The sequence below is a fragment of the Aegilops tauschii genome, chromosome 3 (genome assembly GCF_002575655.3).
Source record: "Aegilops tauschii subsp. strangulata cultivar AL8/78 chromosome 3, Aet v6.0, whole genome shotgun sequence".
Lineage (NCBI taxonomy): Eukaryota > Viridiplantae > Streptophyta > Magnoliopsida > Poales > Poaceae > Aegilops > Aegilops tauschii.
Genome location: NC_053037.3, coordinates 625,833,789 through 625,859,510, shown reverse-complemented (window position 1 = coordinate 625,859,510; position 25,722 = coordinate 625,833,789). Strand labels below are relative to the sequence as shown.

At 42.3% G+C, this 25,722-nt stretch overlaps 1 long non-coding RNA gene and 1 pseudogene across 1 annotated transcript; both read left to right on the top strand.

The window, feature by feature from the left end:
* The first annotated feature begins 1,272 nt into the window (after positions 1-1,272).
* Positions 1,273-3,060, top strand: LOC120962135 (uncharacterized). The gene is made up of 2 exons (XR_005752993.3): positions 1,273-2,301; positions 2,546-3,060. It is a non-coding gene; the product is annotated as an uncharacterized lncRNA (long non-coding RNA).
* A 17,520-nt stretch (positions 3,061-20,580) lies between these two features.
* LOC120976307 (protein H2A.5-like) lies at positions 20,581-21,320 on the top strand (annotated as a pseudogene).
* The last annotated feature ends 4,402 nt before the right edge of the window (positions 21,321-25,722 follow it).

Here is a 25,722-nt window from a genome sequence, read left to right as displayed (position 1 = left end):
GGCTTCCTACCACAAGCACTTTACGAGAAATAGAGGTCAATCAAACTGATAAGAAAGCATGCTAAATGGTATTGATGAAACTAGCTAGAATCAATGGGAGATGCGCGAAACTAGGTAGTAGTACTTACTTCGGGTGTTTAAATCGCAGCTCGATCGGCAGTCCCGGAGAAATTGTGGTGAACTCTTTCCAAACCCTGCCAGACAAAGAAAATAATTACTTGATATGAGGAAATGAACAAAGTTGCCGATATGGTGCGATAATGATCAATTGAACTTACTTCTCGAGCATTCGAGTCATGTCTGCATACTCCTCGGGATCTTTTCGTCTGAAGTCTAAGACGGTTACTTCTCCCCGCTTAAGCTTAATCTCTAGGAGAATAAAGTGGAACCTGCGCACGCATGCATAACTTATCAGTTACATTACTATAACCTCGAGTAATAAGGGAAACCTAATGTGCACAAAACAGTAACACTCACTTGAAGTTGTAAGGAAAAAGTATTTTATCTTTGCTTTGATTTTTGAGCAACGATTGTAGCAAGTTGTCCTCGGTTTCTGAGACATTGTGTTTAACCATATATTCATGTATGACATTTGGGTTAATGAACCCAATGTCATAGATTTGTGCTTTTCTCCATTCGACGATCTTCAATCTGCATAATATAGTGAGGATAACTATATATACATGCAATGAAAGAGTCGAGCTATATATAAAGACTTAATTACAGAAAGTAGTACTTACAGACAGTAGCAAGCCACGAGTGATTTGTCGAGGGCCTTTTGATTGTAGAACTGAAAAAACTCGTCAAAATCAACAGTTAACAGATCTTGTCCAATGAAGTCGTGGTCATCTTTAATTCTCATCGTCAAAGCATCCTTCCCAGACTCGCTGCAGGTTTTCATGTACCATTGATGGAATCTTCGCATCATCGTTGTTAGAGGAGGACTTCCATCTTTGACGAGAGGCTTCCCGTATTGGTATCTGAATTCGTCCACCTCCATTGTATCAAAATGTACATCGTCGCCCAAGTAATCACCAGGATTGGTACCGGGCACCATCCCCAGCAGATTTGCGACGATATCGCTAGACACCTTGAACGGGGGACACGATTGGTTCTCCCGTTCGCCGAGCTGGGGAATATTTTGATCTATATTAGTCTATTTTGATCCCAGGATTAGAATAATTATTTGGATCACGGGGCCCTATATAGGCCCGGCGGGGTGTTCCTTGATTGGAGAAAACAGAAAACAGCCAACCTGACCGGCCCATTATCGCGTCCCGAACGGACGCGTAATCTACCCACGACCTTCCCTCAGAATACAAAAAACAAAGTACCCACGACCTTCCTGGTCGTCCCCAGCGCCGCCATCGGCCTCCTCCGGCAGACCCGCCGGCGGCCTCCCCCCGCAGGCCCCGCCGCCACCGCGGGCCTCCTCCCGCAGACCTGCCGCCGCCGCCGCCGCCCTCAACCGGAGAAGATGGTGCCCAGCCCCGCCCCCGCCCCCAACCGGAGATGTCGCCGCCACCGCCGACCACCTTCACAATCGCCGCCGCCCACCACCCCGACCACCTCCGCAACCACCGCCGACGACCACCTCCTCCGCCCCCCGCCGCGACCACCTCTGCCGCCCACTACTCCGGGGCGACCTGCCCTCGCACTCCGGCGCGACCTGCCCGCCCTTCCAACGCGATCTGCCGCGTGTGCTCTGGCGCGCCCCATCCTTCAGGGTCAGAACAGCGCGGGGGGATCTCGAGCTGCACCACCCGCCGCCGCTCCCCGTGCAGGCTGTTCACCGACGAGCTCCTGCATCGGTGCCATCTTCCTGCCCTGCTCCACCTGAACTCTCTCCCCTGATTGCTCTCTCTCTCTCTCTCTGTGTGTGTGTGTGTGTGTTGTGTTCTTCAAATAGCATCAGCTAAGTGCTATTAGATGATCATATCTAGTTGCGCAATCCTCTGTTTTGCTGCTTACTGGGAGAGCCTATATACACTAACTATTCTTGCTATGGAATCTGTAAGTTTGGTCCCAACTCTTCTTGCTGCAGGACCTTGTTGCTTGCATCGCCGTGTCTTTTGGCAAGGAGTAAATTATCATTTGGAGGGGAACAGACTGATGAAAGCATACAGGATAGTATGCAAAAGACATTCCCTTCAGTTCTTGAATCAGAGTGCCGCAGTGAAGAGCAAGATGCTTTTTTGGTTGATGAATTGGTCCGAATAGATTGAGAGGCCACGACCACCAGGTTCCTCTCTTTTGGTCTTGTGGTGAATGCTCTATTGGGGTGTTCCCATAGTGATCGATGTGAGTGAATCTTTCAAGTCCTTTTGATCTGCAAAATAGTGCGAATATATCCTGGACTGAATATTGTATATGTTGAAGTCATTTGTTAATATATATTTTCTAAATGTGCTCCACTTTGGTTAATTTCTTGATCATTCTTGTGCCTATAGCTTCAGAGTTTTTTTACCCCCTTTTTGCCTTCTACAATTTGGATAACGTTGTGAAATGCCATGATCTGAAACTTGCCATGCGATTTGTCATGCAGGTTCTTGAAGGACATGAAGTTTGACGCTGTTAACGCGATGCTTATGTGTGCAGACATGCTGAGATGGAGGAAAGAGCTCGGTGTGAACATGATCCTTGAGGCGATCACGCTGACCTACAGCAATCTTTGCTTAATGTCCAACATTCAACGAGCTCACGTGGACAGGGTTTTGAGTTTGACCGCCCCCTGGCGACACGAGCCTGCCCTCCTCTGCACCACCCCTGGTGGCGAGCCCTGCCTCTGCTGCTGAGGCTGCCGCTGCATCACTCCCTCCCCCTGCTCATCTTTGTGCCTGCCAGTTGGTTTAGGTGGCAGCAGTATAAGATGTTATCGCTGGTCTGTTGCCAATTTACCATGAACCATCCTACTAGCGTAACGTATGCATTTATCCAAGGAATACTGTACCTTCCAGATTTTCTCGTATATTTGTACCATACATACTTATTTTATTGTTGTGTTGTCAAAATAGATGATCATGTCAACACATAAATTCAGTAACTGATATTACAGCTGCAGCCTCATAAAGCACAAGTACTGGTGCTCTGTTTTCTAATCTTTGTTTTTTTTTGTGTTTAAATTCCACATGGCTCAGTTTTGTTTCTAATCTTCATGCTTTTTGCAGTCATATATTTACAGAAATTTTGCACTCATTTGTTATTGCTGATCCGTTGCCAGTTTACCATGTGCCATTATGATCTAGTGTACATATATGGCAATCAAACAGAGGACCTTGTTGTGCTTTCTCTCACTTTAGCTCCTGAATTAAAGGCAAACATGTTGATTTTCGCACTAAATGAAGAATAGATACGATATGTGTGAAAAAGTTGTTCCATAATGAACAATTATATTATTTGTAAAGAAAAATTTTCTTCGACAATGATGAGTTTTTGCTCCTACGCGAAGAACTTCATGTACGTGCTTTCTCAGTAACCTAATGCATAAGCGTGACGTTTTTGATAATATTACGTGTTACTACAAAAATGAGATGAACTTTGTGTGTACAATTTTTTCATGTATATATTGATTGACAACTAAATAAAGCATGCTTTTTTAATTGATTCGGAAGTTCAACGACTTCCACCTCGCAAGTTCGAAAAACATTGGATTTAGGAGAGAACACATCCTGCCTAGAATATGGACATAGAGTAAAAATCATTCATCAGGCAGCAGTACAGAGATACAGTTTATTTTGCTGTGGTCACTCACTCCCATTTCTAGAAAAAACCTAGAGGCTCAAATTTAAAAGACGAAAAAGTTCAATGTTTGTTACAAAACCCAAAGAAGGTCAAATAAAAAAACAAAGCATCTAAAAAATTTATAAAAAAGGAATTTCTCCATCTAAAAAAAACCTAGAAGTTCAAAATTTAAAATACAAGCGGCTTGTTGTTTATTAAAAAAGTAGGATTTTTTGTTACTAAAAGAAATAAACCAGGAAGTCCAAATTAGAAAAAGGAGCAGTTCGATGCATACGGAAAACTCAGATTCTTTTGGTTTCTAAGAAAAAATAAAAGTATGAAGTTCAATTTAAAAAATATATTTTAATGCTTATTTAGAAAACATATTTCTCCTAAGAATAAAATGAAAAAGTTCAAATTAAACTAACAGAGAAGTCCGAAGATTATAAAAAGCTCAGATTTTTATCGTTCTAAAAGAATAAAACGAAGAAGTTCAAAATAAAAAATGAACAACTAAAAAAAGTTTTAAAATAGATTATCCCCATTTATAAAAAAACTAGAAGTTCAATGTAAAATAAATAAGTGGTTTGATGTTTATTTAAAAACTAGGATTTTACCGTCATTAAAATACTCAGATATCCCTTAATAGTAAAGAATCAACCATGAAGTTCAATATTAAATAAAAGGTGAAACTAGATGTTTATTTAAAAATCTGAAACAAATCTTTACTTAAAAATTAAAAATGTGAAGTTCAAATTAAAATAACACAAAAGTTCAGAGTATATTAAACCCTATGATTTACAAGTTCAAGAAAAAAACAACGTCATTTTTGGCGTTTTGAAAAAACTCAAATTTTTGTCGTTACTAAAGAATAAAACCAAGAAGTTCAAATTAAAATAATGGAGCAGCTTGATGTATAAAAAAAACTTAGATTCTTCTTGTTTCTTGAAAAAAAATTAATTCAAATCAAAAAAAGTGGTTTTTTAGCTTTCTAAAAAATGATTTTTTTCTTTTATATATATTGAACTAAGAAGTTCAAATTAAAATAACAGAAAAGTACAAAGTTAATTAAAAGCTCAGATTTACATGTTAAAAAATTGATAGCATTTTTGGCATTTTAAAAACTATTCGCAAATGACTACGAATTTGAAACAATTGTCTACATGAAAAATTGCTTCAAAAATCATAAGTTGTTCCAAACGGTATATCACACGCGTTATTCACATAATATAATTTGAATGTCTTGTGTTTATCGTTCAAAACATGTTTTCGCATGTTCAAAAAGATTCTAACCCGTCATGACTTTGTAAACAACGCTTTTCAAATAGTTTTCTATTGGTATCATTTGCTCAAATTCGATGAGTGCTTTAGCAGTTAGGGGCAAAAAAAATATTAGAGATCAGTTCAAATTGAAAACAACCAGAAGTCCAAGTACTGCATGTTGTGTGTTTTCATATGAGAAAATGAATAAAATGGCTAAGTATAAAAGGTTTGTTGTTAGAAGTTCACGTGCTCGGGATGGAAAGTTCAAAACTTCTTTTGAGAGAGGTTCACCACGTATTTACAAGTTCTAAAGACACACACACACACATTTGTTTTTTGTGTTTTAAAAAAAATCTCAATCCATTACAAATTTGAAAAAAAATACTCTACATGAAAAAAGTTCCTTGTGTTCAACAAATTTTAATCGTATTAAAAAAGTTGCATCTTTTCAACAGGTTTCTAGTGATTTATCATTTGTGGAACTCCGAGGAACGGGTGAGGAATTACAAACAATAAATATGTGGTCGAAGTTCAGTATGAAAACAATGAGCAGTTCAACTACTATACGGAATGCATTTAAGATGAGAATGAAAGAACACAAAACTAAAAGCCTAAAAGGTTTGTTGCAAGAAGTTCACGTGCTCCACCCTGCACGGTTCAAAAATTATATTACGAGACTCCGACGTTCAATTACATGTTAAGAAAAGAGAGGCAAAAACAACATCATGTTTGCCACTTTTAAAACTACTCTCAAACGGCAACGAATTCGTAACACCTGCAACATAAAAAAGTTGCTTCTATTCATAATATTTCCAACGGTATATTATATTCTACATTCCGATGTATGGTTTAAAAGTTTCATGTATACCAATTAAAACATGTTTTTATGCATTCAAAAAATTCGTTTGAACCGTCGCGAGCATAAAAAACTGATCAACACGGGAAAGTTGCGTGTTTTCAACAGCTTTCCATCGGTATATCATTTGCCAGATTCCGATAAGTGGTTTGGGAGTTACGGGCAAAAAACGGCACGTCAAAAATAGAGTGAAGTTCAAATAGACATGCCCTAGAAGTTCAAGTACATCACGGAGTGCATTTCCTTTCGCGATGAAGGCAGAAATCATGATGTCGCCATTCTCTAAATTACCTAAAAACGACTTTGCGTTGAAGGCAGAAGTCCAAGTTGTTGTCAGCTACATCGGCCGGAGCCCCCTACTCCATGAATCTGGCCAACCGCGCGCCACCGACATGGATCCGCACTAAGAAGTTGAATTAAAATATGAGAGAAGTTCGAAGTATATAATAAACTCAGATTTATTGCAAGAAGTTCACGTGCACCTCCGTGCATGGTTCAGAATTTATATTGCGGGACATTCGACCTCCAATTACATGTTTTAAAATGGCAAAAAATGACGTCCAACCTTCAATTGCGTGTAATTCGACTTATAAATAAAAATGTGATAGAAGTTAAAGGTGAAAATATCGAGAAGTTCAAGTACTGCAAGGAATGCATTTCAGGTGAGAATAAAAGTATAGAACAATAAAACCTTAAAAGGTTTGTTGAAAAAGTTCAAGCGCTCTGTCCGGGGAAGTTCAATAATTCTTGCGAGAGAGGTTCACCTTGTATTTCCATGTTCGATTTTTTCCATATAAAAATCCAATACTATTCTTTACTCAAAAATATAAAAAGATGAAGTTCAAATTGAAATAACAGAGAAGTTCGAAGTTTATTAAAACATAGGATTTACCTGTTCAAAAAATAAAAAACACAGTGCCATTTTTTGCACTTTTAAAAACAACTCATAAACGAAAAATGGTTGCTAGAAGTTCGAGTGCTCGACGAGGAAAAGTTCAAAAAATTCTTGTGAGAGAGGTTCACCATGTATTTAGATGTCCAAAATACATAAAAAAACATGTTGTTTTTTGTGTTTTGAAAAAATTCTCTCAAACCAGAGAGAAGTTCAAAGTGATAACAACCGGAAGTTCAGTACTACATGGTGTGTATTTCATATAAGAAAAATACAATAAAGTGAAACAGAGTGAAGTTCAAATAGACATGCCCCAGAAGTTCAACTACTTCACGCAGTGCAAAAAATAACACGTCAAAACAGAGTGAGGTTCAAACAAACATGCCCGAGAAGTTCAACTACTTCACGCAGTGCGTTGCCATTCTTAATGAAGGCAGAAATCATGATCTCGTCATTTCTCTAATTTACTTCAAAATGACAGGAATATCATTTGTGAGAGAGGTTTGTACAAAAATAATATCATTTGTGTAACACTGACAAAATGGATGAGAAAATTACAAACGAAAATACGTCATCCATCGGTATATCACTTGCTCAATTCAAGGTATAACACTGACAAAATTACAAACAAAATGGGAGAGAAGTTCAACGTGAAAACAACACGAAGTTCGACTACTATAGTGAATGAATTTGAGATGAAAAACTTTTAAAATTGTCGCGAGTATGAAAAAAGATCAACACGGGAAAGTTGCGTGTTTACAGCAGCTTTCCATCGGTATATCACTTGCTCAATTCCGGTGAGTGGATGGAGAGCTACGAGCAGTGGATGGAGATCTACGAGAAAAAAAAGCACGTGAAAAACAGAGTGAAGTTCAAGTAGACATGCCGAGAGAATTTTTGAAGAATCTGTTTCGCGATAAAGGCAGAAGGAATGATCTCGCCATTTTCGAAATTACTTGAAAACGGCTAGGAATCACAGAAAACCATAAACATGAAAAAGTTTTGCATTTTCCTTAGCTCTTCAACGGTATATTATTTGCCCCATTCCGATAAAGTTTGAAGAAATTACGGTGAAAATACGTTTTTAGCCATTTTTAAAATTTATTTAAAACAGTAAGGAATTGGGAGAAACAATATATACCAAAAAGTTTCGCATTTCCTCAAGCTTTCTAACGCCGTAACATTTGCTGCATTCGGACGTACGGTTAAAAAAATAGATCGAAAATACGAACTCGGCGGAACTTGTACCGTTTTCTAAATTACTCTTAAACCGTTTAAAATTAGAAAAACATTTCTGCATGAAAAAGTAGCGCATTTTCATAAGCTTTCCAACGCCGTATCATTTGCCTCAATTGGATTAGCCGTTTAGAAATGACATAAAAATATGAACTCGGCTATTCGGTTTGTGAAATTTTATGATTTTCCAAATTACTCTTTAACCGTAGGGAATTAGAGAAAACTTTCAACATCTGGAAGGAGCGGTTTGCAGCAGCTTTCTAACACCATATTATTTGCCTCATTCCGATAAACGGTTTAGAAATGCGATCGAAAATACGATTCACGTTTTTTGTATGAGGAAAAAACGGTTTTCAAAACTGCTCTTAAACCGCGTACATTTTGCCAAAAATTTAACTTGGATCATGATACTGGTGTCCATAGCTTTCCAATGGTATATCGCAAGCCCCATTTGGGCAATGTTGACGGGAGTTCAACCTAACATTGGGAGAAGTTCAATTCGAACAAGTCAGGCAGTAAAATTGCAAAAAACGTAATTTCATCACGACCGGAGAGCAAAATCCGCCAACGAGCGAGATTCCTATTTAAAACCGGTATTTAGTTGCTAAAAACGTTTCTAGATTACACTAACATCATATAGAACACGACTAACAAGAATAATTCGCGGGGGAAGCCACGGTTGCGAAGATAGCCCGAAGGTCGGGTTTGTACAGAGGGAAGTTCAGGCGCGTTACTCAGGCAGTTCAGGTTGTGATCAGAATATTATTCTGATCCCGTGATCAGAATAGTGTTTATGTGTGTGTGTGTGTGTGTATATATATAAGATCAAGAAAAAAATTGGATCAACTTGTGGACATCCATAATGGGGGCATTCTTGATAAATCTCGACCCTCGACCTCTCGACGACCCTCGACCCCTCGGCGATCCTCGAACCTCGACCCCTCGGCGACCCTCGACCCCTCGACGACCCTCGACCCCTCGACGACCCTCGACCCTCTACCCTAGTTTCCGACCCTCGACCGCTCGGTGACCCTCGACACCCTTGTTCCCGTTAAAAAATAAGAAGAGGAAGAAGAAGAAGAAAAAAGATGAGAAGAAGAAGGAATAGGGGAGATGAAGAAAAAATAGAAGAAGAAAAAAATTGAGGAGAAGAACTATTTTTTTTCTTCTTCCTCTTCTTATTTTTTTAGAGCCTCTCTAAAATGCTAACAGGGGGGTGCTCCCGTTTTCTAAAATCGGTCTATGCACGATAGAAACATTTTACCTTAGTAACTTAGAAAAAAATGTTATCGGGGAGGGGGTATATCGACCCCCCCCCCTCATGTCGAAGTTATCAGGGAGGGGGTATATCGACAAAACAACATACATACATGGAAAAAAATGTTATCGGGGAGGGCGTACATCGACCCCCCCCCTCAATGTCCTCTCCTTCTTTTTCTTCTTCTTCCTTCTTCCTTCTTCCTAGATAAAAACTTTTCTAAAAATGTAACTTTTGCATATATAAAACTTTTTCTTCTTCTTCCTTCTTCCTAGATATATAAAACTTTTCTAAAAGGTAACTAACCTAAAATGCACTAAATCAGAGAACATACATAGATAAAAAAATTCAAAAAATGTAAATTTTGCATATATGAACATATATACACAGAGAACATACATACATATATAGATTTTTCTAAAAATGCAAAAAAAATCATCATATATATGAACAAAAAATCTGGAGAAAAAAATCAGGACATATAATCATATATACACACATACATATAATAACACGTACATATATGAAAACAAAATCATATATATAGACACTAACCTTGCCTGTCAACCTTCAGTTTGCTTTAGGATGTGTGCCGGCGTGGTAGGTATAGACACTAACGGGTATAACCGTTTGCAATACTTAATTGGAAAGTTATTGCGGTGCACTAATTAATTTCCTATAACTGTGTGTGAATCAGCGACCACTTGCTCTCATTTGGATGGAGGCATTAATTAGAATGCATGCACAAAAACATTCCCTAAAAAACAAGAATCTACCTAATTATAGCTATGCATGTGCGTGTGAAAAACTTGTACTAATTAATGCATAAAAGGAAATGATTAAAAGCTGCCTAATTTTTGCTGTACACACTACACAAGTATTGATAATGTGCCCTTTTAAAAAGATACAGGTATGTGTAGTGGTGTCTACGTAACTAAAATTATTTCTCTTTGTACGATACCTAACTGTGTTTAGGGTATATACCCACAAATTCTTTGAGGATAAGACATATTTTTTTGGGTATATAGCCACAATATTATAGTATGATTCGTCGAGTATCACACCTCTGCTACATCTCTATCGAGTATCTTGTATAGATGCTCATAGAACGTAAAAGTTCATTTGTCAAGGTAGTTGGTTTACGTACATGTATCCACTTATATTTATGGGTATATACCAATATATTTTTTACATCAAGGTACATACATACAAAGAAATACTTTGAGTATGCACTGATTTTGTTTTTGCGAAAACTTAAGTATTACAACTATATCGGGCTACGTGTGTAGGTATCTAAAATCTAGAATAAATCATAGGGTATCTTCCATTCGAGGTATGTACATACAGAGAAACACCATGAGTTGCACCGTATTTTGCGAAAATTTGAGTATGGACTTACAAATATATGGGAAACGTTTGAAGGTATCTAAAACCTAGAATAATCATAGAGTATATAGCTACCCAAGTACAAGTGTACGAGTATTTAGACTATTTTAACATGATTATAGTAGAATTGTATAAGAAAAGAAATCTTTTACGAGGGAATCAATACCATCCAGTTTTTGGAAACCAGTCAACAATAAATGCGGTGAAGCTTATTAATGCATGAAAATAGAAAATGGGAAGAAAATTATATGGAAGGTACTACTGATTATTTATATTTATTAGCAGAAAATGCATTAGCGGTTCGGGTCCGAACTAGGTGCCTGGGCACCTAGGTGCCCTAGATAATTTACCTATATATATATATATATATATATATATATATAGGGAAAATCCATCCTACCACCCGGTGGTAGTTACTCCACATATCTCATATAGTATCATGTGTAATATATATACTATTTTATTATTTTAAATATGTTTATATACTATATCTAAGATATTTCAAAGTAAGTTGCACAAAAAAATTGCATATGAGCCCATAGTTTTTGTTATATTTGTGAAATACATACATATTTGTACGTAAAAAAGAGCATACTCAAAACATGGTACATACTACCTAAAAATTAGTATATATACTACCTAATCATTGTTATATACTACATACTACACGTACGTACTCTCGGTTTCGATAGATACTACATACAACATACAAAAAGCAAGTGGTGGTAACTACCACTGCTTGGAGGAAACATTTGTCATATATATATATATATATATATATATATATATATATATATATATATATATATATATATATATATATATATAAAGAATGGAGAGGAGGAGGCCGGCCGGACCGAACGTGGCGGCGTGGTCGGGGCAGGCCGGGGGCGCGGGGCGGCGTCGGGGCAGGGCAGGGGCGCGGGGCGACGGCGACGAGGCAGGGAGCATGGGGCGGCCGGCGTCGAGGCAGGGGCACGGGGCGACGGCGACGAGGCAGGGGGCACGGGGCGGCGCGTCGGGGCAGGGCAGGGCGCGGCGCGACGGCAACGAGGAGCGGGCGGCGACGGCAACGAGGGGCGGGCGGCGACGGCGACCTCGGGGCGGCGACGGCGAGCACGGGCAGCCTGGCGGCGTCGATGAGCTCGGCGTCGGGGGGGGGGGGGCAAACGGTCGATGAAAACTGAAAAATTTGCAAGTGTTGCTTATATACAAGAAGCATTGGCCCTGGTTCGTGGCACCAACCGGGACCAATGCCCACCTTTGATTCCGGTTCGTGCCACCAACCGGGACCAAAGATCTCTTTTCAGCAGCCCAAAGGGCGGGAAGCAGAGACCTTTGGTCCCGGTTGGTGGCACGAACCGGGACCAAAGGTGGGTGTTCATACCGGTTCTTGCCACCAACCGGGACCAGAGGTGGGCATTGGTCCTGGTTGGTGCCACCAACCGGGACCAAAGTGTGGCACAACGTGGGTGGGGTGGGAGTTTAGTCCCACCTCGCTAGCTGAGAGAGCTCAGCACCTGTTTATAAGCTGCGTTGCGGGTCAGGTGCTGAGCTCCTCTCTAATATGCTGGCAGTACTTGCCTACTGATACGTCTCCGTCGTATCTACTTTTCCAAACACTTTTGCCCTTGTTTTGGACTCTAACTTGTATGATTTGAATGCAACTAACCCGGACTGACGCTGTTTTCAGCAGAATTTCCATGGTGTTATCTATGTGCAGAAACAAAGGTTCTCGGAATGACCTGAAACTCCACGGAGATTATTTTTGGAAAATATAAAAAATACTGGCGAAAGAATCAAGACCAGGGAGCCCACACCCTGTCCACGAGGGTGGGAGGCGCGCCTACCCCCCTGGGCGCGCCCCCTGCCTCGTGGGCCCCCTGGAGCTCCACCGACCTCAACTCCAACTCCATATATTCACGTTTGGGGAGAAAAAACCAGAGAGAAGGATTCATCACGTTTTACGATACGGAGCCGCCGCCAAGCCCTAAACTCTCTTGGGAGGGCTGATCTGGAGTCCGTTCGGGGCTCCGGAGAGGGGAATCTGTCGCCGTCGTCATCATCAACCATCCTCCATCACCAATTTCATGATGCTCACCGCCGTGCGTGAGTAATTCCATCGTAGGCTTGTTGGACGGTGATGGGTTGGATGAGATCTATCATGTAATCGAGTTAGTTTTGTTAGGGTTTGATCCCTAGTATCCATTATGTTCTGAGATTGATGTTCCTATGACTTTGCTATGCTTAATGCTTGTACCTAGGGCCCGAGTGCCATGATTTCAGATCTGAACCTATTATGTTTTCATGAATATATGTGAGTTCTTGATCCTATCTTGCAAGTCTATAGTCACCTACTATGTGTTATGATCCGACAACCCCGAAGTGACAATAATCAGGACCACTCCCGGTGATGACCGTAGTTTGAGGAGTTCATGTATTCACTATGTGTTAATGCTTTGTTCCGGTACTCTATTAAAAGGAGGCCTTAATATCCCGTAGTTTCCAATAGGACCCCGCTGCCATGGGAGGGTAGGACAAAAGATTTCATGCAAGTACTTTTCCATAAGCACGTATGACTATATTCGGAATACATGCCTACATTACATTGATGAATTGGAGCTAGTTCTCTGTCATCCTATGTTATAACTGTTACATGATGAACCGCATCTGACATAATTATCCATCACCGATCCAATGCCTACGAGCTTTTCACATATTGTTCTTCGCTTATTTACTTTTCCGTTGCTATTGTTACAATCACTACAAAACCCAAAAATATTACTTTTGCTACCGTTACCACTACTATCATATTACTTTGCTACTAAATACTTTGCTGCAGATATTAAGTTATCCAGGTGTGGTTGAATTGACAACTCAACTGCTAATACTTGAGAATATTCTTTGGCTCCCCTTGTGTCGAATCAATAAATTTGGGTTGAATACTCTACCCTCGAAAACTGTTGCGATCCCCTATACTTGTGGGTTATCAGCTACCCTTATCACTGCCATGTTGGGCCTATTGGGCCTACGGGCCTGCATCCTGGCCCATGTACAGATGGGTTTCTAGTCGTATGCAGGCCGTGTGGCCTAGTAGGCGGCATTTTTTTTAATTTTTTCGAGTATTTTTGTTTTGTTTTTTGCATTATTTATTTTCTTTTGTTTTTTGCTTTATTTTTTAATTATTTTTGCTTTTAGGTCAGAAAAATTATAAACTTTCTGTTAGTGCCATTAGTTTTCAAATTTGAATAGTTTAAATTTGAATTCTTTGAAATTTGTGTGAATCACTAGTTTGTGAATAACTTCACTATAAAAATATATTTTTGAATGATTTTTTCCTGCTATTTAATATTACTGTGTTTTATCATTATATTCAAAAACATATTTGTTATTTTAGTTTCTAACAAAAATCTTTATGATAATTCTTTTTGCTATTAAAGTTTCTAACAAAAAAATTCTTTATGAAAATTCTTTTTGCTTTTAATGTTTTGAACAGAAAATATTTTGATAATTTTAGTTGCATAAATTTATATAATTTTAGTTTCAATAATACTAGAGGTTTACAAAAGCTTTTTAGTTGATTCCTTTTGCTATTGGAGTTTTATAAAAGCTTTTAGTTGATTCTTTTTGCTATTGAAGAATATTATAGTTTTGTTTTAGTTGATCATAACATAATATTTTAATTGATTATTTTTAGTTCATTCTTTTTGCTATTAGTTCATTCTTTTTGTTATTAGTTCATGAGCTAAATGACCCTTAAATTGAAAAGCACTACAAATGAACTCTGAAAAGGTTGAAAGTTGGCATGGTATCATCATTTCACCCACATAGCATGTGCTAAAAAGTTGAGAGGGTTACGGCAAAAACTGGATGCACTTCGTGTACAAAACGGACAACCTCTTTCGAAGTATCAGGGTTTCGAACGGAAAACTCATCTGTTACAAAGGGCATTTCATTTTTTGAACTTATTTGAACTCCAGACTTTTTGTGTGTTCAAAATGAACCATTCAAAGCCACATCATCAATTTTCAACCCTTTGTGACTTCATCTGGTATTTTTCATGCATTTACTGATTTTTTAAAGCTAAATGACACTAAAATTGAAAAGCACTACAAATGAACTCTAAAAAGGTTGAAAGTTGGCATGGTATCATCATTTCACCCACATAGCATGTGCTGAAAAGCTGAGAGGGTTACGGCAAAACTGGATGCACTTCGTGTACAAAATGGACAATCTCTTTCGAAGTATCAGGGTTTCGGACGAAAACTCATCTGTTACAAAGGGATTTCATTTTTTGAACTTATTTGAACTCCGGACTTTTGTGTGTTCAAAATGAACCATTCAAAGCCAGATCATCAATTTTCAACCCTTTCTGACTTCATCTGGTATTTTTCATGCATTTACTGATTTTTGTAAGCTAAATGACACTGAAATGGAAAAGCACTACAAATGAACTCTGAAGAGATTGAAAATTGGCAGGGTATCATCTTTTCACCCACATAGCATGTGCTAAAAAGTTGAGAGGGTTACGGCAAAAACTAGATGCACTTCGTGTACAAAACGGACAATCTCTTTCGAAGTATCAAGGTTTCATACGACATAATCATAATAGTTGTTGATAGAAAGTCTTTACTTTTTCTTCGCTTGTGTCCTTTGCTTATTGCACCGTAACCATGGATATTCTTCATCGTTTCGCAGGGTGCTTGGGTCAGCCTTGACTTTGAAGGGAGGAATTTCATGAAACTTTTCATAATCTTCAGCCATGTCTGTCTTGCCCTCCAATCCCACGATGTCTCTTTTTCCTGAAAGAACTATGTGGCGCTTTGGCTCATCGTATGATGTATTCACTTCCTTATCTTTTCTTTTTCTCGGTTTGGTAGACATGTCCTTCACATAGAAAAGCTGCGCCACATCATTGGCTAGGACGAATGGTTTGTCTGTGTACCCAAGATTGTTCAGATCCACTGTTGTCATTCCGTACTGTGGGTCTACTTGTACCCCGCCTCCTGACAGATTGACCCATTTGCACTAAAACAAAGGGACCTTAAAATCATGTCCATAGTCAAGTTCCCATATGTCCACTATGTAACCATAATATGTGTCCTTTCCCCTCTTGGTTGATGCATCAAAGCGGGCACCGCTGTTTTGGTTGGTGCTCTTTTGATCTTGAGCGATCGTGTAAAATGTATTCCCATTTATCTCGTACCCTTTGTAAGTCAATACAGTCGAAGATGGTCCCCTGGCCAATGAGTACAACTCATCAGAAACAGTGTTGTCACCCCTGAGACGTGTTTGCAACCAACTGCCGAAATTCCCGATGTGTTCACATGTAATCCAGTCGTCACACTGCTCCGGGAGTTTGGAGCGCAGAATGTTCTTGTGTTCATCGACATACGGGGTCACCGAGGTAGAGTTCTGTAGAACTGTGTAGTGTGCTTGAGACCAAGAATGCCTGTCCCTACATATTATTGAGTCCCCTCCTAGCGTGCCTTTTCCAGTCAGTCTCCCCTCATAGCGCGATTGAGGGAGACAATCTTCTTAAGGGCAGGTATGAAGTCAACACAAAACCCAATGACATCCTCTGTTTGATGTCCCATGGAGATGCTTCCTTCTGGCCTAGCGCGGTACGGACATATTTCTTTAGGACTCCCATGAACCTCTCAAAGGGGAACATATTGTGTAGAAATACAGGGCCCAGAACGACAACCTCGTCGACTAGATGAACAAGGACATGCGTCATGATATTGAAGAAGGATGGTGGGAACACTACCTCAAAACTGAAAAGACATTGCGCCACATCACTCCTTAACCTTGGTAGGATTTCTAGATCGATCACCTTCTAAGAGATTGCATTGAGGAATGAACATAGCTTCACAATGGCTAATCGAACGTTTTCCGGTAGAAGCCCCCTCAATGCAACCGGAAGCAGCTGCGTCATAATCACGTGGCAGTCATGAGACTTTAGGTTCTGGAACTTTTTCTCTGGCATATTTATTATTCCCTTTATATTCGACGAGAAGCCAGACGAGACCTTCATACTGAGCAGGCATTCAAAGAGGATTTCCTTCTCTTCTTTGGTAAGAGCGTAGCTGGCAGGACCTTCATACTACTTTGGAGGCATGCCGTCTTTTTCGTGCACATGTTGCTGGTCCTCTCATGCCTCCGGTGTATCTTTTGTCTTCCCATACACGCCCAAGAAGCCTAGCAGGTTCACGCAAAGGTTCTTCGTCACGTGCATCACGTCGATTGAAGAGCGGACCACTAGGTCTTTCTAGTAGGGTAGGTCCCAAAATATAGATTTCTTCTTCCACATGGGTGCGCGTCCCTCAGCGTCATTCGGGATAGATAGTCTGCCGGGACCCTTTCCAAAGATTACCTGTAAATCATTGACCATAGCAAGTATGTGATCACCGGTACGCATGGCGGGCTTCTTCCGGTGATCTGTCTCGCCTTTGAAATGATTTCCTTTCTTTCGACATTGATGGTTGGTCGGAAGAAATCGACGATGCCCCAGGTACACATTCTTCCTGCATATGTCCAGGTATATAATTTTGGTGTCATCGAAACAGTGCGTGCATGCGTGGTATCCCTTGTTTGTCTGTCCTGAAAGGTTACTGAGAGCAGGCCAATCATTGATGGTTACAAACAGCAACGCATGCATGTCAAATTCCTCCTGTTTGTGCTCATCCCACACACGTACACCGTTTCCATTCCACATCTATAAAAGTTCTTCAACTAATGGCCTTAGGTACACATCAATGTCGTTGCCGGGTTGCTTAGGGCCTTGGATGAGAACTGGCATCATAATGAACTTCCGCTTCATGCACAACCAAGGAGGAAGGTTATAGATACATAGAGTCACGGGCCAGGTGATGTGATTGCTGCTCTGCTCCCCAAAAGGATTAATGCCATCCGCGCTTAAACCAAACCATACGTTCCTTGCGTCACCTGCAAACTCCTTCCAGTACTTTCTCTCGATTTTCCCCATTGCGACCCGTCAGCGGGTGCTCTCAACTTCCCGTCTTTCTTACGGTCCTCTCTGTGCCATCGTATCAACTTGGCATGCTCTTTGTTTCTGAACAGACGTTTCAACTGTGGTATTATAGGAGCATACCACATCACCTTGGCAGGAACCCTCTTCCTGGGGCGCTCGCCGTCAACATCACCAGGGTCATCTCGTCTGATCTTATACTGCAATGCACCGCATACCGGGTATGCGTTCAAATCCTCGTACGCACCGCGGTAGAGGATGCAGTCATTAGGGCATGCATGTATCTTCTGCACCTCCAATCCTAGAGGGCATACAACCTTCTTTGCTCCGTACGTACTGTCGGGCAATTCGTTATCCTTTGGAAGCTTCTTCGTCAATATTTTCAGTAGCTTCTCAAATCCTTTGTCAGGCACAACATTCTCTGATTTCCACTGCAGCAATTCCAGTACGGTATCGAGCTTTGTGTTGCCATCTTCGCAATTGGGGTACAACCCTTTTTTGTGATCCTCTAACATGCGATCGAACTTCAGCTTCTCCTTTTGACTTTCGCACTGTGTCCTTGCATCAACAATGACCTGGCGGAGATCATCATCATCGGGCACATCGTCTGGTTCCTCTTGATCTTCAGCAGTTTCCCCCGTTGCAGCATCACCGTATTCAGGGGGCACATAGTTGTCATTGTTCTCTTCTTCTTCGATGTCTTCCATCATAACCTCTATTTCTCCTTGCTTGGTCCAAACATTATAGTGTGGTATTAAACCCTTATAAAGCAGGTGGCTGTGAAGGATTTTCCGGTTAGAGTAAGACTTCGTATTCCCACATATAGGGCATGGACAACACATAAAACCATTCCGCTTGTTTGCCTCAGCCACTTCGAGAAAATTATGCACGCCCTTAATGTACTCGGAGGTGCGTTTGTCACCGTACATCCATTGCCGGTTCATCTGCGTGCATTATATATAATTGTCAAAAACCATTACAGAACATCATAAATAGATAAGTGACCAAATTAATAGAAGTTCATCATCACATTAAAACCAAAGTACATACATAGTTCTCCAGAGCATCTAATTAAACCATACATTGAAACTATGTAAAACATTTCAATGCAACAATAAATGCGATCATTATCGCAACCAACGTAACAGTTGATCCAACGGCATAATGATACCAAGCCTCGGTATGAATGGCATATTTTCTAATCTTTCTAATCTTCAAGCGCATTGCATCCATCTTGATCTTGTGATCATCGACGACATCCACAACATGCAACTCCAATATCATCTTCTCCTCCTCAATTTTTTTTAATTTTTCCTTCAAGTAATTGTTTTCTTATTCAACTAAATTTAACCTCTCGACAATAGGGTCGGTTGGAATTTCCGGTTCACATACCTCCTAGATAAATAAAATCTATGTCACGTTGGTCGGCATAATTGTCATAAACAATAAATGAACCAAATAGTTATAAAAGATAATACATACCACATCCGAATCATAGACAGGACGGGGGCCGATGGAGGCGGATACTAAAACCATCGCACTATATAATAACAAACAATAATAAAAGTAAGAAAATTACACAAGTATCTATCTAAATCATACACGTAAGAACTTTTATCTTTTAGAAAGAAGATAAGATCAAGAGGCTCACCACGGTGGTGCCGGCGACGAGATTGGCGCAGACGATCGACGGCGGTGAGGACGGGGACGGGACAGGACGGACCGCCAAACTTAGACAAATCTCGAGGAAAATGGAGTTTGGACAAGGAGCTTCGAGAGGAGAAAGCTTAAGTGTGGCTCGGGCATTTCATCGAACACCTCATGTGCATAGGAGGTGAGCTAGAGCACCACAAAGCTCTCCCCTCGCCGGCCAAAAAAACAGAGCAATGTGGAGTGCTCTGCTCGCTGGCGAGGGGATATATATAGGCATCTCATTGGTCCCGGTTCGTGGCTGGAACCGAGACTAAAGGACCCCCTTTGGTCCCGGTTCCAGCCACGAACCGGGACCAATGGTTGTGGGCCAGGAGCGAGGCCCATTGGTCCCGGTTCATGTCTGAAACCGGGACCAAAGGGTCCAGACGAACCGGGACCAATGCCCCACGAGGCCGGCCGCCCCCTGGCCTCACGAACCGGGACCTATGCCCCCATGGGTCCCGGTTCGTGACTGAACCGGGATTAATGAGCTGGCCAGGCCTGGACCAAAGCCATGTTTTCTACTAATGATCCTTGATATGCCCTTACATCACCTCATGATAAACTTTCTATTGCATCCTATTCCAAAAGTGAGGATTTACTTCTTCATTCCTTTCTTGGTATATGGATTGGCAATGCGCATGGAAACAAAATCCTTCTTCTTGACCTCCTTGTAGTCACCCTAGATGCTTATGTATTTTGAGACTTTTCTTGTTGACTACTTCATGACATGCTTGAATTTCTTCTTTGGTGCAAGAAATGCTTGGATTTTTTGGTCAATCATACCAAAAACAAAAAGGGATTGCCAAAAAATAACAAAACCAAAAAAATCTTCTGTGTGAAAAAGAGTCCACCCTCCCCCCTCCCAATTTCCGAATTTATTTTCCACATTAATGAAAAGAAACGAAACAAAGTGAGGACAAAAGATTCTTGTGTCCTGATTGGTCCATCCGGTCCTCCCACGGATCGCGCCCCTGAGCTAATCGTAGCTAGCATCTTCCAGATCCAACGGCGAAGACCGCTGGTGACACGGATCGCACCATCCAAGCCGATCCCAGCCGGTTGCACCTTCCAGATCCGACGGTGGAGAACGTTGGTCACACGTGTCACACCCCCTCCCACGGATCGTGCGCCTCCGAGCCAATCCCTGCCGCCCTCCCTCCTAGATCCGACGGCGGCGACCGCACGTCACGTGAATCGCGCCCCTTACCACGGAGCGCCCCCCTCTATAAAAGCGGTGCCCTCACGTTCACATCCATCATCGCCACCACCCACAGTTCGAGATTCAAGTTCGCCAGAGAAGAAGGAGAGATGGCCGGGAGGAAGAGCGGTGAGCGGAAGAAGGCGGTGACCCGGTCCACAAAGGCTGGACTCCAGTCCCCGTCGGCCGCATCGGGCGCTATCTCAAGAAGGGCCGCTACGCGGACCGCATCGGCTGGGGCGCCCCCATCTACCTCGCCGCCGTCCTCGAGTACCTTGCCGCCGAGGTAACCAACAAACCACCGATCTTGTCCATTCCCGCTCTTCTCATGCTCGACAAGGTGGTAACTGATCTCGTCTCGGTGTGCTCTTTGAACCACAGATGCTGGAGTTGGCGGGCAACGCGGCCAAGGACAACAAGAAGACCCGCATCATGCCGCGCCACCTGCTTCTCGCCACTCGCAACGACGAGGAGCTATCCAAGCTGCTTGACGGCATCACCATCGCCCACAGTGGCGTGTTGCCCAACATCCACTCTGTGTTGTTCTCCAAGAAGGCCAACATGCTCTAGCATAGCAACTTCAAACAGAATCCAAGAATAATATATCCCTGCCATTTGTTTACCTTATGAGTTTTTGCTTAGCTTGGATTCTCGTACCAAGAAAAGGAGTAATGCCTTTTCCCAATTTTTTAAAACATAAACTTTGTTTTCCTTGTTCCCCATAATGCGCATCTGCAGGCAAACCCGGGATTAATTCTTCACATCTTGTGTTGTGTAATGACAGTGGTCTACTGGATCATAATGCAGAAATATCTCCTTCCCATATACATCTAGTACAATTAATACTTACCGTGCGACCCATTTACTCGCTAGAAAATGAATGTAATCATGTACCTGCCAGATGCCGTATACCGACAGATGGTTCCCTTAAAAAAAACAGATGTTGTTGCAGTTTGTTCAGAATGAAGAGAAAGTTCTGCGGTGAAGTGGATGACAAGAACATTGCAGTCTTCACTGATGATATAAGGTACATGCATTTCAGTGAAGAACGAGAATGATGCTATGCGCACGATGGTTTCTGTCCGATTTTAGCACGATCCAGCAGATCAAGCCGTCGATGTGTACATTTTTTCAAGCATTTCGGTGAATAGCTGAAATCAGTCAAGGATGCCTATTATGTAATACATTTTTTCTGGCTGAATGACATCTGGTTATAGATTCTGACATTTGGAGAAAAAAATAACTATGGCATACATACGAATTAAAATAGACAAGAATCGCAATAAGGAGATGGCTGACTCCCTGCCAAAAATAAAAGTGCTACTAATGAGGGCACAAATCCTTCCCTCTCCTCCTCCTCCCCTCGGGCGGCGCCAATAGCCCCAGATCCCGAGCCACCAGGCCCTCCCCGCTGCTCCAACCCCAGCCGCCGCTGCCGCCGGCAAGGGCCTTGGTGGCGGCGGGCCCTACACCGCAGATCCAGGGCGGGTGGTAGCCGCGGCGGACCCTGTGAGGCGGAGGCGGCGTCTCATGCGGGGAGGCCGGGGGCGGCAGTCAGGGCGGCGCCCCTGCCGCACGGCGGAGATGGGAGCCTTCATGGCCGGCAGTGTGGCGGCTGCGTGCGCATGGGTGGCTCCGATGGCTGCGGATCTGGCGTCCTGTCCAGATCCGTCTCGGTACGGCCTTGGCCAGCAGGTGGCGCGAGGAGGACCGGTGAGGGTGGCTGGAGGCTCCATGTCCACGTGCCGACGGCGGCCCTCGTCTCTACGGCGAGGCTCCGTTCGGTTCTAGCCAGCTGCGAGGTTGGGGGGGCATGACTTCCGATGAAAATCGCGCCGACTTCGATCATGGCAGACGATGGCGGCGTCTATGACGTCGTTTCCCTCTCGAGGCATCGTTGTTGCAGGTCGTGGCACCCCACTCGTGATGTTCCAGAGAAAACACTAGATCTGGATCTACCAGATCGGACGATGATGGTGCCTTTGATGCTGTTATCTCTTCTGAGAGCATCGTTTTGGAGCAAGTGCTGGTTGGACGGGACAAGCGGAAGAGCGGTGTCTCATCCACCGCAAGGCCGGCGACGGATCTCGTGGCATGGCGCTGCGGAGGTTCGGCGACGACCGCGTGTGGACGGATACGTGCAGCATGATGGAATTGTCTGGCATCGTGGTGGCGTCAACAGCAGGCCAGGCAAGGTCGATGGGTCAATTACCGCTCTAGAGATGGACCGGTGGAAGATGGTGGCGGTAGCCTCTGAGAGTGCGTCGGTCCGCTATGGGACCCAGTCCCGTTATATGGCTGGACTGGGGCATCCAGCTTTAGATGTTAGGGTTTGGTGTGATCTCCGTTTGGTATTAGGCCCGGATATTCGGCACACCTTCATCAATGGGATAAGAGTAGCAACAGGTGTTGCCCAGGTGGCTTCAGGCTGACTGATGTATTACTTTGTATGATCTCTGTTTATAATTAATAAAATGGTCGCATGCATCGACCAGATGTAGAGGCCGGGGGTCTATCCCCCTTTTCAAAAAAAAAGAAAAAAAACTAATGAGGGCACAAAGCATCAGGCTGACATTGTAAAGGGCCAAAAATAAAAGTGCGGCTAATAACACCGTCAGTGTTCCATGATAGTTTTGGTTCTCAACGAATTCTAAGTGCAGTGGTGCAGATACGCAATCATTGTTTTACAGGAATCCTTATGCTTGATGAATGACGGTCTGGCAGCTTGTCACTCTCTTGAGGATGTGAACAAGTCCTGTAACTTGAAGCCATGTGGTAAAATTGAAGTCCAGAGGTAAGCCAGATAAATAAGGAGGAACTCCTTTTCTAGCTCCCTTGTGCAACTCGTCGAGCTAAATATGAGATGTTTCATGCTGAATCATGTGTGTTTGAAGAAATGCAACTCCCATGTTGGTCAAATGTCCCAAATTTAGCCCGAATTTACAATTGTCCTTTAAATAAGATTGCCAAAAATAAGCTCTAATTTATGATATGCCAAGTTGCTGCAACATACTACCACATAATACACTTCTGGATGGATAGCAAGACTGGGACTTGGTGCCATGTTCAAGTCTTAAGATCAGGGCATGAATTGTTTCCCAAACCAGCGATAATGTTGATCTAAAACAAAAATAATCGAGTTAATTATGTGTCTTAGTGAAAGAGAATTCCCTGACCAATCAGGTGTTGCTCTGTTTTCTTCAGTGTCGACAAGCAGAATGCTAGTCCTTGCCAAGCTAAAAGATCGGACGACTAGTCTATTGTAAAGCCGGTATAGAAATGATCTTAAAATAAGTACTCCCTCTGTATAGTAATATAAGACCTTTAAATCACTAAAGTAGTGATCTAAAGGTCTTATATTACTTTACAGAGGGACTACTAATGATCATGCAAATGTACAGAGTGCATACTTGTCCAGGGCTCCATTAACATTAGAGACTCTGAGCACAACAAACAATACCAGATAAGTACCTTGCTCATCTATAGCAATATTGGCAGATCAACCTCTGTTTGCATGATGCACCCGTACGTTCTTCCCATCAAGCACCTGAATCAATCATCATGTTGATTTTTTTTACCTCATCAAGCAGCCGTATGATCAAAACCACAATTTTACCACATGGCTCATCTTCTCCAACGCCGCAGCTCCTTCGCTTTCCAAAGAGAACTTGACGAAACCGCAATCCTTTGGATCTCCCCTTCACAGGATGGCATATCACTTTCACTGTCAACCAGCACATCAATCAGCCAAATCACAGGTCCAACATGAAGTCGGAAAAGATAGGTTAGAACCACCTTTGACAACATTGCCATGATGAATTGATGAGAGAGCAACTTCATTGGTGTCGTAGGACGGACCTGGACTCGGTGGAAGAAACAACGCGGCATCAGAACACCCTGAACCATTCATAAGTCAGCACTATGCTTGCTTTTTCATTCAGTGTTCACACAAAATTCAAAATCTTTGTGCTTCGATGCATTGATCGAAGAAGAGAGTATGTACAAGCTGAAATGGCACACCCAAGATTGCAACACGGCGCCCCTAGCCGCTAGGCACCGCCTCGACCGGCAGCAAAGCCGGCAGACCCTTCGTGCCCGCTGCCACCCATTGCCGGGATTCTGACTTGATCGTGTCAAGGAGGGAAGGCAAGATGAGTTTTTTTTTTTAGAAAAGGAGGAAGACCCCCGGCCTCTGCATCTGGACGATGCATGCAGTCACCTTATTAATTGTTCACACAAGACCTTACAAAGTAATACAACAGTAAGACTAAAGCCACCGTTTAGGCAACATCTGTCGCTACTCCTATCCAATTGATGAAGGGATACTGATAGTCTGGGTCTAATACCAAACAGACCTCGCAGCCAAACCTAACATCTAAGACCTGAGGTCCCATCCAGGACGCCTGCCGGGTATGGGTCACCCACCGGAAGGCAAGATGAGTTGACACTTGATCATGTCAAGGAGGGAAGGCAAGATGAGTTGACCGTTTATTCCTCCTAACATTTACATTTAGCTAAGATTGGACACAGTGCTTTCAATGAATTCACCACAATGCACTGCGGTGGAAATCAGCAAGCAGAATCTTCATAAGTAGGTTCTCAAATTGCAAAATCTTATAGGAAGTCCAGCAGATCTCAAACAGAGAGGCGATTCAGGTCCGGGCATCAGACAGTTTTGACAAGAAACAGGGCGCCAGGAGAGTAGGAAACGAGAGGACTCTATGAAATCTTACATCCGACCAACGGCTTGGAGCCTGAGGAGAAAGCGGCGCTATGATCCAGCAGCTTCACACTAGCATGGAGCCCAGCCTTTCTTCCCCAGCTGAGCATCGCCTATGAACCCTAGAAATAATCCCCAAATTATTTGACCATTCTGTTCCCCTTCCCCCAAATAAGATCACTCACCCCAACGAATTTTCGCAATCCGCATCCTGATGAAACTAGCTATTCCTGGTTTGTGCTCATTATATTGTATCCTCTTGATGTTTTTTTAGTCAATAAAATCCGCCCTTTATCAAAAAAATAAAATCCACCCTTTGTCGAAAAAAAGCTATTCCAAGATCGCCCTCAAGCAAGAACAGGCAAAATGTGCGAATCAGCATAGCAACCAACAAGGGAAACACAAGATCAGGATCAGGATCAGGATCAAGGCAAGAACCGACACAGTTTTACGAACTATTTGGCACAGTGAGCCTTATTAGGTAACTACTTTAGCTGCTCTCAACAC